General features: G+C 38.0%; 1 pseudogene; it reads left to right on the top strand.

Annotated features, from left to right (window-relative positions):
* LOC127449910 (probable tRNA (uracil-O(2)-)-methyltransferase) overlaps nt 1-21,069 on the top strand; it is a 40,859-nt pseudogene that overhangs the window by 7,097 nt on the left and 12,693 nt on the right.

The raw sequence follows: 21,069 nt of genomic DNA, 5'->3' as shown, positions 1-21,069 counted from the left end.
TGAAGATATCCTACAGGATAATGTCAGGGTGCTTGTGCGCCAGCTGAAGCTTAGAAGTTGGGTGATGCAGCAGGACAATGACTCTGAACATCGTAAATCTGAACAATGACCCTGAACAAAGTAAATCCACTACAGAATGGCTTTAAAAAAAGAAAAAAATCCACCTTTTGCATTGGCCCAGTCAGAGCCCAGATCTTAACCCAATAGAGATGCTGTGGAATGACCTCGAGAGCTGTTCACCACAGACATCCTAAGAATATGGCTGAGCTGAAGCAGTTCTGTGAGGGAGAATGGTCCAAAATTCCTTCTGACCGTTGTGCAGGTCTAAACCGCAGCTACCGGAAATGCTTGGTTGAGGTTATTGCTACCAAAGGAGGATAGACCAGTTATTAAATCCAAGGTTTCCCTTACTTTTTCCACAGCATTGTGAATGTTTAATGGGATATGTTCAGTAAAGACATTTTTAGATTATAATTGTTTGTTTGCTGTTAGCTTAAGCACATTGTGCTTTGTCTGTACTTGTGACTTTGATGAAGATGAGATCACATTTTATGACCAATTAATGCAGAAAACCGGCCAATTCCAAAGTGTTCACATACTTTTTCTTGCCACTGTAAATATTTTTATTAGGTGTATTAGAGTATTTAGAGTGTTTACATTTAAACCTCAATATAGTAGGGAATAAATGAAGAAGAAATAGTAATATTAGTAACATTTATAATGGTAACATTTTGAATAAATAACTGACGTATCATGCATATCAGACTTTATATAAAAAGCGGTGGAAATGTCGATTGCCTTTGTTAAAAAAATATGGGCTTCAAAGAAGTCTTATTGACTTTTGGCATATCCGAAGAAAACACTCTCTTTCTCTGTCACTGGTGCAGGTCTTGTGGGGTGAGGAGCGTGCTGGAACAGCAACCTAACAATCCTTTGTGGATATCGGCTGTGGAAACAGCCTCCTTGTTCACATATTAAACAACGAAGGGGTAGGTTTACTAATACATCTGCTGCAGTGTTGAATTACTACACCGTGTACCATACATTATGTGAAGCCTGTGAATCAGCAGAGGAGCCCTTTATTGTTGAGCTCTTTCAATTATTTTCATCCAGTGTTAAAATCAATAATACAGCAGACACCATGTAAATAAAAACACAATGAGCATCCATTGCTGTGCTGTAGCTTTTAATTATACAGGAGATTAGAAATTTGTCTCCCTCCCTTTTGGGACTAAAAGGGAATTATATACAGTTTCTGTGATGTACTCAGTGTTCTGTTTTGATTTAAATGACTTGGGTTTAAGTTAGTCATGCACTCCTGGGTTTCAGCATCCTGGGAAGGGCATTGACATTCGCAAGAGGAAGATTTGGGACATGTATGGGCCTGGTACACATCTAGAGGTAAGATGAAATTGACGGACGATGTCTTTTTCTTATAAGAGGCTTTAGGCTGCTTTTCAAAGCCATTCAGAGCAGTTTTGTATATATTATACATTTATTATTTCAATGTGCACTAAACATTTGATAAATACAGTTTTCCCCAAACACAATCTTTGATAATGTGTATTTGTCAAAAAATGCAACCTAGTCTTATAGAATAAACGTTTCTATAACTACATTCTGCAAACTGACTTTTATTGCCGCGTTCTATGTTTTGCTGCGGTTTCCTGGTGAAATGAACACTAGAGGCACTACAACAACTTTTTATTTTATTCGCTTTCACATAAATCAAGACTGCAACGGCTGATTATGACTTTATAAACACTTATTTTTCGCTCTATTACTCACACCCTGCTAAGTTATTATATCAAATCACTTTTACTATAACGCATCATTTGAAAAGCGATACATTTTAACACTTGTATTACAGACCCAACTACATTTACACACGTATTCCAATGTGATTAGCTTCCACGGTAGCTCACCTGATAGAGTTGGATTTTGGACTCAGAGGACCGTGGCTCGAGTCGAGTCCAACCAAGCACGCAAGCTTGTGAGCCCAAAGTTCATAAATCCACACAAAATGACGTGGTTGCTTTAGAAACTGCTTTTCATGCACACTATAGGTTAGGTTTAGGATAGTGATGTCTGTTTTGTTTACCTTTCATTTGTGTTTGACACTATCGGTTAGGTTTATGCATTGGTAAAGGGTAAGGATCTCTGTTTTGTTCACCTCTTATTTGCATTTAGAACACTTGGTTAGGTTTAGGTTAAAGTTTTAGGTTAGGGAGGTACGTTTCACTCCATCAAATATTCACCATAAAAACCTCTTCTGATTACAACACCATTTCTCTCACTTTTGCCGCCCCCTGCTGGACATTTCACCAGGAAAATTCAGTGAAATGTGTAATGAAGCTCATAATTTCATTTTGCAAAAATGATGCAACGGTCACGTAATGCTCATGAGATAATGCTGTGAAAATGTATTTAGTGGTACTTGTTAGGGGGAGTATCACTATTGCTACTGCTCATAGTTTTACTAACCCTAAGTATTTTATAACTCATTCCACAACATTTGTTACAGACATAAATGATCATTTAAATCGTGCAACTGGTTGAGGTGTGCTATTATTTTTATAAGCAAACAGACTTACATTTTTCACCTGGTGAATGATAAAACAGGTGAAAATAATCCTTTAGACATGTGCAGGAGGGACCCGAGCCATATTAAGGGACCGGAATATCATTAAGACTTGGCATTGGGCTCTTTTGACTTGGTCCAAAAAGTAACACCCTACAGCCACCCTCAAAACTGTTGAAACTGCCTAGCCATACAATAAAATGTTATGAAAAATGTATTAATATTATTAAAAATGTAGAATAATCTTTACATAGTAACTGTTTATGTTCCTATTAGAAAAAACAGCAACACTTTACAAGAAGGTTCCATTCGTTATCATTAGTTAATGCATCAGGTATCATGATCTAACAAATGAACAAGATATGTTTTACAGCATTTATTCATCTTTAATACTAGTTAATAAAAATACAATTGTTCATTGTTAATGTTAGTTCATATTGCATTAACTAATATTAACATATACATCTTTTCATTTTAAAAATGTATTACTATATGTTGAAATTAACATTAACCAAGATTAATAAACGCTGTAAAAGCATTGTTCATTGTTAGTTTATCTAATGTTGTTAACTTATGTACAACCTTATTGTAAAGTGAAAAACTTTTTAATGACGTTGTTAAATGAATGACAAATATTCAGAACAATTTCTGATAGACAGTGGTTTAAAATCGCTATCTGAATCGCTATCTTTTAAGGAAATCAAACCTATTTTCCACTCAATCCTGTTGTTAGACAAGACTTGCTTTCTTATTTTACCTTGCTCATCCTAGAACAAGGCTCAGAACATTCCCAGAGCTCTATTATTTATAGTGTCCTGCTGTGAAAGAGGTGCAGAGATGCTTCAGTGGCAAGTCTAGCGGGAAGCTCTGTGAATTTAGGAGGTGCCTTTGTGCACCAGTGAAATCCCTGTAGGATTTCAACATCAGTGAAACACATGGTGTGCTCATCTGCACAGATGCACTACAGTCTGGGATGTCAGAGTGGGCTTTCTGATCTGAAAACGGGGGGTCAAGGCTCATATAATAGCTCAAATTGTTTTTGTCATGCTGCATATAGGTTTGTTTTAGTACGTGATCCGATCGTAATTTGTCATCAGCACAATTAAGTATTTGTCATTTGCCGTGTATGCAAGAATACTCCTACAGTATGTCTAGCTACTTTATAATTACCACCCTGGATCACACATCCCTCAGAAGCATGCTATTAAATTACACTTAAGAATTACAGTTATCAAAATTAATTTAACCCTCTTATAAAGCTTGAACTTGGGAATAGGACCCCTGGTTCATTTTCTTAGCTGATCCATTTTATACTACCACATGTGCCTCCCAATATCATTGCGTTTTCAGCCAATGATAATGAAATGCGGCGGCTGCTCTCATCTATTTCAGGAAAATGCCATCACACCCACTGATGGCTTCCTCTTCCTCACCACAGACTGGCTGATTGGAAACCATTCAGATGTGCTTACACCAAGGATCCCCATTATAGCAGCCAGGCAAGTCATCGGCAGAGGAAATTTAGCACTAGAGTTGAAGAGACACCTGCTCTCCAGCAAATTAATCTGAACTGATTGGGGACTTTGTTATGTATTCTGCTTTTCCAAGATTAGCTGTGGGCATTGAATAAATTATTTATTTTGGTCTTGGATGATGTAGAACATTTAATTTAGCTTTTAGTTTAGACAAAAAAAAAAAAAAAAAACTTTTATTATTACAAATAAAATGTTGTCAAATTATATAAAATCATAGTGGGAGAAAAAAGAACAAAATTTGCTCTCAGGATCAATAAAATATATATCTAAAAATAAACATGATCTAGTCAATTGCATTAACTTGCTTAGCACTGCACTGGAACTTGTCACAGTAATGTTTTGGCTTTATGACTGCCATTAGACTGGAGTTTAATTTATGGTCAACAGTAAAGAATTGTTGGTTTAGTTCTAATCAGTTTGCTAATTCAGTATGTGACACAATTGAAACCACCCAGAACACCCTAGCAACATGGTATTTTCTTCAGAAAACAAAATAACTAAGTTGCATAGAAGAATCTCAAAAAATTGGAAAAACAACATTTAATGAAGTTAGTAAAAGTTACTTTAAAAAGTAAGTATAATTTGTATTCAGCAACATTTATTTACAGAGTAATGGCATGTTATATTGGGTCTCTAATTGTTTCAGTGTGACTTTTACCTCAGAATTCAAATTACTGTATTTGACTTTATATTGCAGGACCTTTAAAAAATTTTTGGTATCTGTGTGGATTTAAAAGGCTGGCATTCACCATATTAATATATATATATTATATATAAGTCCATGCAAAATTTGACTCCAGATTAGTACAGAAGAAAATACTCTGGTCTTTTTGTATCCTGGCTCAGACGCTAGGTGGAGATGGTTAGCCTGATCAATCTAGTCATATATTGTACCTGTAAGATGTGGACCTTGCTGTCTTGGCAGGCTAATGTTGCCTCAGACGTTCTGCATCTGACTAGCCATCTCTGGTTTTGTTATTATTGAAGTAATTAAAAATAAATACTGTATTCATATGGAGATTTTTTTTATTTATTTTTTTACAAACTGTCTTTTACATTAATACATCTCAGTTTATTTAAATGCAGTTAAAGTACAAATAATCTCTCAATTAATGAGATCATAAAGACTGCATGTATGCTAATTATAAGAGCCACAGTTCACTGTTATTAGAATAGCTTTAGATGACGTTTAGTTTATCATGCTGCAGGACACTGCAGTCACTGCCTGACATGTCGTCAGCTACTACATTGTCAGATATTAACCTTTTTGAATTGTGAGAAACTAAATAGGCTTCATGGGAATTTTGAGGAAAGAGGAGGTTTATTTATTTTTGGCTTTGATGAATCATTGTCATCTCCCATACAGGAAATCACTCTTTGTCATTTTTGCCACCTCGTTTTTACAGTCACTTTGTAAAATCATTGGAAAAAAAATGAAAAGCAAAAAATGTTATATCCAGAAAAAATAAATAAATTCAGAACTGACCCTCATGCAAGTGATTACATAGAGAGAATGTTCTTGGTAAACAGTGTTACTGTAAACATAAGTGGCATATAATAACTTTAAACTGTAATGGTTACAGTTGCTCATGTACAGAACTGACATCATCTGAAAACTATGTACTTTGAAACTAGGTCAAGCACAGCATTACTAGACTTGAAGTGCCCGATTCGCTTGTCAGTTAACCATAGAATATTTGTGTGGTTATTATTAATTTGAAGTAGAGGCTGTTGGATATGTTCTTTGTAGATGTATAGTATATTAAGCCATATGTCTTATGTGTCTATCTTTTTAGATCCTCTTACTCGTGCTGCTAATTTGTACTTCCTTGCTGCTTCTTTGACTTCTTTGGGAAGTACCAGAGCAGACACTGTAAGAAGTCTGAATATAAGGAGGACATTGATTTCATCACTGATGTCAGCACTGATTGTGGCTTCCACACAGAGGACTGCCTTAGAATCCCCTCAACCAAACGGGTAGGTTGCACTAGTGTCTTGGTTGGTCTGTTTGAAGCAGGCTTTTTTGGGGATTAATTTATATTACTCCCATTAGCAGCTTCTCACTCTGCCATAATCAAAACAAAAGACCTCACAGACAGACGGACATATTTGACAGTTGCACCGCATCTCACTGTTTTTCAGCATTTCGCACCACGTGTCACATTTTTAGGACGACTTGTCAATTTAAAAATGGTTCTTGGAAAGAAAAACAGCTTAAAAACATTAAAAAGCTTCTAAAGACCCATAGGTTGTGTTCAATTCAGTTGCTTTCCATCTAGCTGTTTTAAAAGGAAGAATGTGTCCTGTAAGGATACTTTCAAATCCTTATTAACTAACCTCTTAAAACCCGAGCTTGGAGTCACGTGACGCCATGCGAGGAGCGGACGTGTAGGCGACGAGCTCTGCGCACTTTGCTAGTTTTTAGTTATTTTTGTGTTATAATCCAGTGAGATTTGATACACCCTGCTACATATTGCTCTTTGAAGTGAATATGTCAAAAAATTCAAAATCATCAGGCTCTGGAGATATTAAAAGCACTTACGTGCTCAAGCTGTAACTTCTGACGGGCCTGCGGACCAGGGACTCGGTTTGAACGGTGCGGCAGGAGAAATCCAGCGTCAACTGTCCAACATGTCTGTGATGCTGACAAAAGTTGTTGCTGACTTAGAAGATCTCGCTGTAATACGTCGATCGATTACGGCGATGGAAACTAAATTCTCTGAGTGGCAGATGAGAAGCGGATCGATTATCTGGAGTCATTGGAGAGGGGATTATCTGATAATCCGCTGGTGACCAAACTTGATTTGGAACACTTTCTTGAAAAACTTGAAGCTCTTGAGAATAGGAGCCACAGGAATAACATCCGAATTGTTGGAATTCCTGAGCATGAGGAGGGCAGAGCTATGGTGAAATTCCTAGACGAGCTCTTCCCAAGTCTGCTCGACATACAGTATCTCACAGAAGTGAGTACACCCCTCACATTTTAGTAAATATTTTATTACATCTTTGCATGTGACAACACTGAAGAAATGACACTTTGCTACAATGTAAAGAAGTGAGTGTACAGCTTGTATAACAGTGTAAATTTGCTGTCCCCTCAAAATAACTCAACACACAGCCATTAATGTCTAAACCGCTGGCAACAAAAGTGAGTACACCCCTAAGTGAAAATGTCCAAATTGGGCACAATTAGCCATTTTCCCTCCCCGGTGCCATGTGATTCGTTAGTGTTACAAGATCTCGGGTGTGAATGGGGAGCAGGTGTGTTAAATTTGGTGTTATCACTCTCACTCTCTCATACTGGTCACTGGAAGTTCAACATGGCAAAGAACTCTCTGAGGATCTGAAAAAAGAATTGTTGCTCTACATAAAGATGGCCTAGGCTATAAGAAGATTGCCAAGACCCTGAAACTGAGCTGCAGCACTGTGGCCTAGACCATACAGCGGTTTAACAGGACAGGTTCCACTCAGAACTGGCCTCGCCATGGTCGACCAAAGAAGTTGAGTGCACGTGCTCGGCGTCATATCCAGAGGTTGTCTTTGGGAAATAGACGTATGAGTGCATACGCCGCACACTGCATCAAATTGGTCTGCATGGCTGTCATCCCAGAAGGAAGCCTCTTCTAAAGATGATGCACAAGAAAGCCCGCAAACAGTTTACTGAACACAAGCAGACTAAGGACATGGATTACTGGAACCATGTCCTATGGTCTAATGAGACCAAGATAAACTTATTTGGTTCAGATGGTGTCAAGCGTGTGTGGCGGCAACCAGGTGAGGAGCACAAAGACAAGTGTGTCTTGCCTACAGTCAAGCATGGTGGTGGGAGTGTCATGGTCTGGGGCTGCATGAGTGCTGCCTGCACTGGGGAGCTACAGTTCATTAAGGGAACCATGAATGCCAACATGTACTGTGACATACCTAAGCAGAGCATGATCCCCTCCCTTCAGAGACTGGGCCGCAGGGCAATATTCCAACATGATAACGACCCCAAACACACCTCCAAGACGACAACTGCCTTGCTAAAGAAGCTGAGGGTAAAGGTGATGAACTGGCCAAGCATGTTTCCAGACCTAAACGCTATTGAGCATCTGTGGGGCATCCTCAAACGGAAGGTGGAGGAGCGCAAGGTCTCTAACATCCACCAGCTCCGTGATGTCGTCATGGAGGAGTGGAAGAGAACTCCAGTGGCAACCTGTGAAGCTCTGGTGAACTCCATGCCCAAGAGGGTTAAGGCAGTGCTTGAAAATAATGGTGGCCACACAGAATATTGACACTTTGGGCCCAATTTGGACATTTTCACTTAGGGGTGTACTCACTTTTGTTGCCAGCGGTTTAGACATTAATGGCTGTGTGTTGAGTTATTTTGAGGGGACAGCAAATTTACACTGTTATACAAGCTGTACACTCACTACTTTAGTGAGGGGTGTACTCACTTCTGTGAGATACTGTAACAGGCCATAAGCTGGAAATCGAGCGAGCTCACAGAGTTCCAGCACGTAGATCGGCTGAGGGAGACAGGCAACAATCAATCCACTGTTGCACTAATGCTGAAATGTGGTCTTTATAATTTTGTTTTTGACACACAGTTTATTTTTTCTATTATATCAAAATGTCAAATGTTAATATGAGTGGATTGTCTCTCTCCACATGGAATATGAATGGGTTGGGGCACCCTATATAAAGAGGGAAGGTTATTTCTTTTTTAAACATAAGAAATATGATATTGTGTTTCTTCAATAAACTCATCTTTCCCCGCAGGAAGCTGGAAAATTTGGGAAGCTATGGGGTGGACATATTTTCTTTAGTGCTGGCTCAAGTAAAGCAGCGGAGTCATTATATTGATAAATAAACATCTACAATTCAAATTTCTCGAACAGATTAATGATAAATTAGGAAGAGTCATTATTGTTTAGCTGAAATTCAGGGGCAAAGGTTGATATTGGCTAATATTTACACAACTAATGCTGATGATCAGGGCTTTTTTATAGATCTTGAAGGGATGTTGCATGCCGTTGGCACCCCTCATGATATAATATTGAGAGGAGACATTAATCTATTGATGGACTCATTGCTTGATCATAGTGAAGCAAAAGTGTGTAAGCCCCCTAGAGCAACATTGATGCTTCACAGGATGTGTAAAAATCTTGGTCTTACAGATATTTGGACACTTTTGAACCCATCTGGTAGGGGCTATAAATTTTTTTTTATCGGTCCATAAGATTGATTCTAGAATAGATTTTTTAAAAATATCTAAATCCCTCATTTCATCTGTTGTTGATTGCTCAATTGGAAACATTTTACTCTCAGATCACGCCCTGGTGAGTTTAGAGGTGTTGCCACATACGAAGAAAAATAAATCATATAATTGGCGCTTTAATATATCCCTTTTGCAAAATCCGGATTTCCAACAAATGTTAAAGGCTGAAATCAGTGTCTATATGGAGACCAACTAGTCCTCAGTATCCTCTGTGGGCATGGCTTGGGAGGCACTTAAGGTGGTTCTTAGGGGTCGGATAATACAGTATGCCTCATTCATCAAAAAATCCAAAGCTCGAGAACTCGTGGAGTTGGAAGGAAATATTAAAAGTGCCAAGGCAGAGCTGAAGTGCCGAATGTCATCTGATGGCCTCAGAGAATTGACCCGATTGAAATACAGATACAGTTGCAATTGAAATTATTCAACCCCCCCAAGACAGTAAGGATTTACAAAGGTAAGCTTTTCTGTTGACCCAGAATTTTTAGTTGAGTGACACATTCAAAGTCATAGTGTGAACATATAACCTAATATTTCTAAATAGCAGGATTTTTTTTAAATACAGCCATGTCATAATTATTCAAGCCCTATTGCATGTAGCTGTTTCTTAAATATGTAAGGCTACACAAGTAATTGTTTTTAAACAAAATTAAGTCATCAATCTGCAATGATACTTAAGTTTTAAAATTTAAGTTTGGCGTTGTAAGCAAAAATGTATTTCTGTGCAAAAAATGCAATTAAAAATAAGCTGTCTCAAAAGCTAATAGAGGAGATTATTTCATTACACAAGAAAGGTCATGGCTAAAAGTACATTTCCAAGGCATTTCAATTTCCAATAGACAAAGTTGGCAGCACCATTCATACATTTTTTAAATATGGTACAACAGCAACCTTCTTGGGGTATGGAAGAAAGCAAAAGTTCACCACAGGAAATGTTGAATTGAATATTCAAGAAGTAATAGGAAAGAAGTAGGAAAGACCTGTGGAGTCCTGGAAGAAGGTTTTATAGACGTATGACACTAAACTGAAAATGAGTTTTAGACCCATTGGTCAGCAGTACATCTGGAGTAAGATGACAAGGTGATGATAAGAATGACACCATCCCCACAGTCAAGCATGGAGGTGGGTCAGTCCTGTTATGGGGTGTTTTGCGGCTGCAGGAAACGGCTATCCTGATTATGTGACTGACACCATGGATTCTTTCAGGTATTAGGCCATTTTGGCATGAAAAATGTGATGCCTTCAGTGTGTAAATTGAAGCACGGTGATCACTGGACTTTCCAGCAAGACAATAACACCAAGGATACATCCAAGTTTTCCAAAATCTGGTTCGTAGGGATAGGTCGTAGAATGTCCTTAAATGGCCCTTTCAGTCCATCATTAAAATCCCATTGCAAACCTTTGTTGGGATTTCATGGAAGCAGTTGCAGCACAGAAACCAAAGAATGTCAATGAGCTGGAAGCTTTTGCTCATGAGAAATGTGTAAAAATTCTAATAGAGAGGTGTCCTAAGCCTGAGAACACTTACCTGAAACATTTATTTACTGTTATTAAGGATAAAGGATGCTCCACAAATGATTGACTTTGGGGGTTGAATATTTTTGACATGATATTTGTGGAGAGAATTAGTTATTTTTTATTTTAAAATTTGGGTAAACTGAACTCTTTGTCTCAAATGTGTATTAAAAACTTACTTTGACTGTTTACTGAGGTTTTAGTTGATGTGTTTTAATTCACATCGCCAGAATGTATTGCTGGTCAGGGGGGGTTGAATAATTTTGATTGCAACTATAATACTATTTTGTCACAGAAGGTGGAGTTTTGATTATTCAGGGCAAGACAGTCATACTTTGAGTCAGGGGACAAAGTAGGAAAACTTTTGGCTAGATATATAAAACAGAGAGAGTCTTTTTCTACCATTCCCTCAGTGAAATCTGCTGGTGGTGAAATATTTACCTTGGCCATTGATATTAATAATGCTTTTAAAGAATTCTATCTTGATCTTTATAGTATCACGTCTTTGTCTACTGATGAAGATATTAGAAACTTTATGGAACCATTAGAACTCCATAAATTGACGACTGAGCAAAAAAAATTCTCTTGATTCTGAGATAAGCTTGGAGGAGCTTGATGAGGTAATTAAGGCCCTGCCTACTGGCAAGTCTCCAGGGCCAGATGGCTTTGGCACTAAATTTTTTAGATCTTATGCTACAGAACTGGCTCCACTTTAGTTAGAAGTTTATATGGAATCATTAAAGAATGGAAAGCTTCCTCTAACCATGACACAAGACCGGATCAATTTGATTCTTAAAAAGGACATAGATCCAAGCGAGTGTAAAAGTTACCGTCCAATTTCCCTTATCCAGCTAGATGTAAAAATTTTGTCAAAAATTCTGGCTAACCAATAAAGTAGAGTTGTGACATCTCTTGTTCATATAGATCAAATGGGGTTTATTCAGGGCTGTAGCTCTTCTAATAACATCAGGCGTCTAATTAATATCATGTGGTCAGTGGCGAACGATAAGACTCCGGTCACTGCCATCTCACTTGACGCCGAAAAGGCGTTTGATATGGTAGAATGGGATTATATTTTTACGATTTTGGAAATATATGGGTTTGGGAATACTTTTATTGAACGGATTAAGTTACTTTATAGACACACGGTAGCGGCGGTACAAACAAATGGATTAATTTCAGATTATTTTACTCTGGATAGGGGCACCTGTCAGGGTTGCCCTCTTTCCCCATTATTGTTCTGTCTTGCACTGGAACCATTAGCAGCCGCAATAAGATAGGAGGATGATTTTCCAGGAGTGATGGCGGGAGGTCTGGCACATAAGCTTTTGCTTTACGCAGATGATATTTTATTATTCGTCACCGACCCTACTAGATCTGTGCCTTGCCTCCACAGGATTATTCATTGCTTTTCTAAATTCTCAGGATACAGAGTCAATTGGTCTAAATCTGAAGCTTTGGCTCTGACAGCGTACTGCCCAGTAACGGCTTTTCAACCGGGTGCCTTTCAGTAGGCCCAAACAGAGCATTAAGTATTTGGGCATTTTATTCCCAGCAAATCTGTGTGATTTAGTTAGAATTCATTTCGACCCCTTAATAAAAATATTTTCGAGCAATGTGGGCAGGTGGGCTTAATTTCATTTATCTATGATTGGAAAGGTTAATGTTATTAAAATGAATTGTATTCCAAAATTCAACTACCTGCTACAGTCTCTCCCTGTAGATGTCCCCCTCTCTTATTTCAAGCAATTTGATAGTATAGCGAAGTCCTTCATTTGGAATGGTAAATGTCATAGATTACATTTCAATAAGCTGCATAGGCCGATTGATAAAGGTGGGTTAGGCCTACCCAAGATTTTGTTTTATTATTATGCATTCGGTCTTAGACATTTGGCTCATTGGTCGCTTCCACCTGAGAGAGCCCCTCCCTGGTTTTGTATCGAAAAGAAAGTTCTTGCCCCTATTTTGCCACTGCAAAGCCTATCTATTAAACTAACCGGAGAAGTTAAGTCACACCCCGTTATCTCGCATTTGCACGCAGTATGGACAAAAGTGTCCTGAGTGTTTAATTCGGACATTTATTTAAATGTTGCCTCGAGCATATGGTGGAACCCATAATTACGTATTAATAAGTCCCCTTTCTGCTAGTCAGAGTGGATTGAGAGGGAGATTAATACACTCTGTGACCTATATGAGAGTGGAGTGCTGAGATCTTTTGAAAACATGGTTCAACATTTTAGGATTCCCAGATCTCAGTTCTTTAGGTATTTACAGCTGCGCCATCTGCTCTGTACTATTTTTGGGAGTAGCATACACCCCCCAAAAGCGGCAGATACTCTGGAAGTAGTGATTACTTCTTTTGGAAAAGGTCATGAGGCATCAGTGTATTACTCCCTGCTAAGTCAGAGTCTGGGTGATGGAACTTTAACTTCTCTCAAGAGAGTATGGGAGAAAGATTTAAACTTGGTATTGGAGGAGGGAGTGTGGGCTAAGATTCTAAAAAACGCCAAGTCTGCATCTAGAGATGCAAGGGTGCGCCTTATGCAATTTAAAATTTTGCATCGATTCTATTGGACCCCTTCTAGATTGTATAGGCTTGGTCTTAAAGACACACACATCTGCTGGTGATGCCAATCAGAAGATGGGGACACATCCCATGTTTTTTGGGGATGTGTTAAGATCCAAGAATTTTGGCTGAAGGTTCAGAGCTTTGTATGTGAAGTGGTTGACACTCGGTTTTCATTTTGCCCCATATTGTGTGTGTTGGGGGATGGGGCGGTCCTGAATGTGTGTGATAAATATATGGAGAGCTGGGTCCTGACCGGCGTGATGATTGGCAGGCGGTTAATCCTCAGGGGATGGAGGTAGTCTGGTGTGCCCTCGTTTCATGAGTGGTGCGTCGAGTTGGGCAGGGTGGCAGCGTTTGGGGAGATGGTGTATAGAAGGCTGGATAACATGGATATTTACATTAGGAAGTGGGGCGGCTATCTGGCCTATTTGGAGGGCTCTCGGGGAGGGGCAGCGGAGAGGGACTAGTGTTTTTTATTTTTTTATTATTTTTTTAAAATTTATTTATTATTTTTTATTTTTATGTCTAAATATTTTCTGTTTTATTGTCTATTTGTGTGTCTTTGTCAGTTGACTTTTGACCACCGGAGTGCTTGTTTGTGTCGGGTGGGAGGGTTAATGTTCAGGGGAAAAAAAAGTTATGATTTCATGTGGTTTGTTGCATTTTCTGTTATGTCTATGTGATTTGCTTCATGGAATCAATAAAAATTAATAAAAAATAAATAATAATAAAAAAAAAAACCCGAGCTTGACTGCTGTGTGCATTTTCCATTCCCCTTTCTGATTTGTATCTAGAAGCCCCTAAGAAACATGCAAAAAAATTTTAGATTAAATAGTTTTCCTAAAAATCTATGTCCACATAGGAGTACAGTGGGACTAAGTTGTGAAATTTTAAATAATACCAAGCTATAGAAAGTCAGTTGTTTATTATGTTTCCAGGAGTGTTGGTTTTCATGTTTTTGAGACGTTACAGACATTACATCAGAAATTAGAAAGTAATGGCCAGCATCATCCAATCACTGGCAACCATGTTCAAATAAAATGTAGCATTATAAATTCTGAATCTATGTACTGATTACCACTGTCCCATGTCTGCTAAACATGTTGAGCGGTCCAAACATCATCTGCAGCCTGAAACTGAACCAGTTGTTAGAAGTGAATGCACTTTGCTTCATAGGAAAGCTATAGAATGCTCCCTTGCTTCCTAATTAGGGAATGACTTAACCTCCAGTATGCTGTCTCTCTGCACTGGTCTCAGTATAGTTTGTAATTAACCTTATTTTCAACTGAACTCTGTATACAGCCTCTGAAAGCAACATTTTTCAGCTTTTGGATGCATTTTGAGGAAAATGAGCCTATAGTCCACATGCGTGGTCATTGTGTTCAACGGTGTGCCTTTTCGCAATAAATTGGTGAATTAAAAAAAAAATGGCATATTGGATGAGACTAGACACATTTTTTTTACTCAAACAGGTTTTAATGTAAAAACTTAATGAGGTTTCTTACCAGATGTAGTTTTGTTGCCATTTCAAGTCAAGTAATTTCTATTTGTATAGCGCTTTTCACACACACACATCGCTTCAAAGCAGCTTTACAGGAAATCATGCATTAACAAAAAATGAAACTGTAATATCTATAAAGTCTTAGACAGATCATTGTGTAGTTTGATTAAATATGATTGTAAATTGTGTATAGAAATTAAATAAATAATAACTGTATTTAGAACCCCTGTGAGCTTGCCGAAGGCAACTGTGGCAAGGAACACAAAACTCCATAAGATGTTGGTTAATGGAGAAAAATAACCTTGGGAGAAACCAGGCTCATTGTGGGGGCCAGTTCTCCTCTGGCTAAACAACATGAATATAATGTCAATATTAGTTATTTATGTGCAGTGCAAGTCATGATTTTAAATGTTTAAAATAAGTAAGCATTAAGGTCCATTAATTTTTTTACTTTTTTTTATTTTTACTGGTTGAAAGAATAGTTCTACCTGAATGATAGCGTGGTGTAGACTGAGTGACATTAGCTGATCGCAACAAACAAGAGACGAGGTAATGATCTGTGATGTCATCGCTTTGCGGTAGAATTTCTATAGTATCAGCATCAACTCCATATGACAGAATTAAATCTAGTGTATGATTATTGAGATGAGTTGGTCCTGTCACATTTTCCCAAGAGAGTTGAGAATATCGATAAATGCTAATCCCAATGTGTCATTTTCATTATCTATGTGAATGTTGAAGTCACCAACAATTAAAGCTCTATCTACATTAACAACTAGATATGATAGAAAATGTGCAAATTCACCAAGGAAACAGAGTAAGGCCCGGGTGACCTATATACTGGGCATATAAGGGCAAAAGACGACAGAGATTTTTTTTATTTATATCTGACAGTGACATAATAAGCAGTATTAGTTCAAAAGACTTATATTCTGTCCTCTGAGTAATACCAAAACTTCACTGTAAATTGTAGCAACACCTCCTCGACCCTTCAGACGAGGCTCATGTTTATAACAATAACCTGGGGGATAAGTTTAATTTGATATATTAATCTGGTTTAAGCCAGGTTTCAGTCAAACACATCCAAACTATGATCTGTAATAATTTCATTTACAATTAGTGCTTTGGTAGAAAGAGATCTAATGTTTAGTAGCCCTTAATCAAATTTTTTCTAAATGATTTAGTGAGAGTTTTGTGTTTGGTAGTTCAAGGAACAGACACAGTCTCTATGTGATATCTTGGTGATACAGTCACTACGTGTTGTAGTTTATGTGACCTGTGTGACGTCTCAAGGCAGTTAGCAGACATTTGGATTATCCAGTTTGTCAAATACTATCATTATTAAGACTATGAGCTAAATTACTAGAGAGGAGAGCGGCACCTTCCCTGGAGGGATGGAGTCTGTCTCTCTTTAGCAGGTCAGGTCTACCCCAAAAACTCTTCCATTTGACTATAAATCCTATGCTATTTCTCCCAAAGACAAACTCTGCTGAGATTGGCACCATGTTTTTTTTGTCACATGACTCAGTGTGTCAAAAATTAAACCCTGCAATGACAGCCTAGAGTCTCCTGAACTGAGATCATTCAGTTTAAATTAAATTATGCATAGCGTATAGTGAAGCCAAAGTGTAATGTCAATGCAAGGGGTCTCAGGAGGCTAGGACTGAAAGTGTACACCATGCACAGTGTTGATACAAATTGCTGTGTGATAAATTAGACAAATTGTCTGAAAATAATGTGGTTATTGAATTTTGATAGCTGTGAAATGTTTTGAAGTTGTGTGACTCAAGTCAAGTCACACAGTTGTTTTCATGATGGATCATTGCTTTCATATTTGTGTACTGGGGTGCTCGTACCCATCCAGTTTCTCCAGAACCTACCCTTTTATCCCTCTGCCCTGTTGTAGCATTATTCAGAGGAAAGCGCGTGAATCTCTGAATTGTGTAGCAAAGAAATGGTTAAGTGCCTTCCAGAACAGCTCTTCACAGACACTATATTATAAAATCCAAAGGTGGCTCTGAGGTTGTGAATTGATGTGAAAGGCGAGGTCAAGGCAAGCTGTGCTTTTTAGAAGATCCTCATTCTGTCGTGCTGTACTTTTTTGCTGGTATGCATCATAGGCAGAGGTAGGAGTTGCGCCGAGGCCGATGAGGCTCTAGTTGAAGTGAGACGAAATGATTATATCAGAGGGCGTCAGGCCTTATTCACAAACTCAGGGGTAAACACTGGTGCCAATGAAAGTGGCCATGAACGCCTTGAAAATGGACAGGATATCCCAACCCCAGGGAGTGACTGGGTAAATGGCTTCTAGACGAGAGATAACAGAGTCCGTTAGGAAATGTTCCACCCTTCTGAGGGACTTTGTGGACAGTGGTTCTGAGGGTGGCAAAGGCCTTGCTGAGTCTGAAGAAATTCTATTTGCAAAAGGAATGTTTGGGAGTCTAAAATGTATATTTCCTATTGACACACTATAGCTGAAGATAAAAACCATCTGTTGTATTATATTTTTTTCTAAAAATTACTATGATATTTTTAATCTCCGTAGCTGCTTTTCCCATCATCAGGCCGAACGGTTCTGAGCATGGTGAATAAATGGTACCAGTAGCATTTCCATTAGAACATTAGGTTCCCTGCACTGATTTCTCAGCGCGGTTTGCAAATGGAGAACCAGTCTGGTGGAACGGCTTTAGTAATGTGAAGACTCATGAATGGTTACTTGCTCAGCCAGTCCATTTTAATTCTGCTTTTGAAGCACCAAAATAGAAAAATGAAACCATAACCATGTCAGCAAGCCCGGATCGGTACAGAACGCCATGATTCAGCAACTATACGGGCTGATGGTGGAAAAGCAGTTGTTGTCATTATTCGAAGTTTACTCCACATTTTTGGTCGCATTGAAGGATAACAATGACAATTATAAAAACTTTATAAAAGTACATAGACTTGTACCTTTTAACAATAAATAGAAATAAAAGGGACACGAGGGATGTAAGGAATTATCCACGGTATTGATGCATTGCTAACAGAAAAGCAGTACACAATGACCCAAAAGGTTCTATTCCCCTTTCTCCTTTTCTTGACAGGAAAAAGTTTCTCCTTGTTTTTTCTGCACATACCATCTTTCGTAACTCGCATAACATCTGTTCTTTCTGAAAAAATTTTTTTTTATATATATATATAAGCACTTATGCACTGTGTTCTGGAATCAGTTAAAGTATATGCAGAAAATCAGTAATTGTGTAAACAACTTTTTGAGAAACTTTCAGCTCTGTAGGTCCATACAATGCAAGTGAATGATGACCAGACCTTTGAAGCTCCAAACATCACATAAAGGCCACATAAAAGTAATCCATACGACTCCAGTGTTTCACATACTGAAAGTTGGGATTTTTAGTAAAAAAAGAATTGAAATAGTGATCGGTTTCTCACCCAAAGTTATTGCGTCGCTTCAGAAGATGTATGGATTACTTTTGTGGCCTTAATGTGATGTTTGGTGCTTAAAAGGTCTGGTCGCCATTCACTTGCATTGTATGGACCTTAAAAGCGGAAATATTCTTGTAAAAATATTTGTGTTCAACAGAAGAAAGTCATACACATCTGGGATGGCATGAAAGATAGATAATTTTTTGGGGCGAACTATCCCTTTAATAAAAAAAATGCCGTTTCCTGTGTGGTTAATCTTAAATACTATCTGCCTGAACATGATTTATCATATGGAGTGACATGCCAAATGTTGTCTTACCATATGATTTACTGTCACTCCATATTATGTTTTGTAAAGTCAAGTCAATACGTGGCCAAATTGAAATCATTTAGCATCCTCGTAGAATACCAACTGCCAAAAGACAAAAAAAAAAAAATAAAATAAACTAAACAAGACTTTAAATTTTAGTGGGAGCCATTTTTCAAAAACATACCAAGCAAACTTATCTTATTTTTTCTCTTCTTTGTTGAGCAAAGACCACTTCACCACAAACCTGGTGAAATAATTGGCCTTTCAAACATACATAGTGTCACACCATGTGTTATGCTTTGCTCGGGCAAAAGCTAATTAACCACTGCTAACCCCTTTATTATAAACTCAGCAAAAAAAAAAAAAAAAAAAAAAGTCCTCTCACTTCCAACTGCTTTTATTTTCAGCAAACTTAACATGTGTAAATTATGTTCATACAAATATATTCAACAACTAAAAACATAAATGGAATAAGTTTCACAGACATGTGACTAACAGTAATGGAATAATTTGTGGTGGAAAAACTATGGAAAAACTCAAAATCAAAAGTAACAGTCAGTATCTGGTGTGGCCAGCAGCTGCATTAAGTACCTCAGTGCATCTCCTCCTCATGGACTGCACCAGATTTGTCAGTTCTTGCTGTGAGGTGTTACCACACTCTTCCACCAAGGCACTTGCAAGTTCCTGGACATTTCTGGGGGGAATGGTCCTAGCCACTCTCAGCCTATTGCGGACAGTCTGAGCACTGATGGAGGGATTGTGCGTTCCTGGTGTAACTCGGGCAGTTGTTGTTGCCATCCTATACCTGTCCCGCAAGTGTGATATTCAGATGTACCGATCCTGTGTAGTTGTTTTTACACATGGTCTGCCACTGCGAGGATGATCAGCTGTCCTTCCTGTCTCCCTGTAGTGCTGTCTTAGGTGTCTCACAGTACGGACATTGCAATTTATTGCCCTGGCCACATCTGCAGTCCTCATGCCTCTGCAGCATGCCTAAGGCATGTTCAGGAAGATGAGCAGGGACTCTGGGCATCTTTCTTTTGGTGTTTTTCAGAGTCAGTGCAAAGATCACTTTAGTGTCCTAAGTTTTTATAACTGTGACCTTAATTGCCTAGCGTCTGTAAGCTGTTAGTGTCTTAACGACCGTTCCACAGGTGCATGTTCATTAATTGTTTATGGTTCATTGAACAAGCATGGAAAACATTGTTTAAACCCTTTACAATAAAGATCTGTAAAATTATTTGGATTTTTACAAAATTATCTTTAAAATACAGTGTCATGAAAAAGGGACGTTTCTTTTTTTGCTGAGTTTATATAAACTTCAGCATGTGTATTTTTTATAATTGCATGCTCTATTTTAAATGGAAAAACAGGATTTGTTCTTGTTGTTGTTCAGTTTTATTTGAGTGAACAGAGAAAACTCCATGTCACACCAGCTGAGCATTTTGATGCTCAGAATTCCTCAGAAATCTCTCAAATTCTAGTGTGCTGAAACGGCAGTTCACTTTACTAATGCACCACAACTAATCTCCAAAAATCTTACCAACTGATCTCCAAAGGAATCTGACAAACAATATAAATAAAAAGTAATAAACTTGTTCCAAGTAGCCTACTTTAGTCTACTCTGCTGACCTTTGAACTTTTTCAGTTTTCTGCTTGTGTGATCCACATATTATATGGCAGAATGAGGAGGACTCATGCACACACGCAAGTCACATCCCAATTCTTTTATAACCCTTAAAAAGGAGTCACATACAGTATTATTCAGTATACTGTTGAAGGAAAAAGAGAGAACAAAATAGACAAAGAGAGAGGCGGTTGCCCTCAGGGCAGATCTTGGATGTTGTTGTCTGTTTGAATTATGCACCCTTGCTTTTATGTTTTATGCATGAGATATATCTGTGTAGAGGTATTTCAAGAAGGTATTTTAAATGACATGCTTTTAAAAGGACTGGTACAGGTGAACTTAGGGCAGTGCATCTTTGAAGCATCTCTGAAAAGCCATTGATATTAGCTTATGTAAGACCACTGTTCATAAAAACTTGTTTTGTAATGCAATATAAATCTTTTTACATGAAGGATGTGTTTATGACCAGTACATAATCAAACACACAAGCAAAATAATAGATTACCTTTATTTAGCTACTTAAAATAAGTAATGTAATAAAAATCTGATACTGATACTGTAACGGTACAATATTATCAGTGCATGCAAATACATATATATACATCACTGAGTCATTTAGTTGTGTGGTTTACACAGCCATTCATTTACATTTGCTTATCCTCTCTATTATATTTGTACTAGATATTATATTAGGACCTCAAATGCAAAGATGTCTGGTGCCTGTGATTCTGTGCTAACGCCGTTTTACTAT

This window comes from Myxocyprinus asiaticus, chromosome 2 (assembly GCF_019703515.2).
Source record: "Myxocyprinus asiaticus isolate MX2 ecotype Aquarium Trade chromosome 2, UBuf_Myxa_2, whole genome shotgun sequence".
NCBI lineage: Eukaryota > Metazoa > Chordata > Actinopteri > Cypriniformes > Catostomidae > Myxocyprinus > Myxocyprinus asiaticus.
This window is presented reverse-complemented; position numbering and strand designations above follow the sequence as displayed.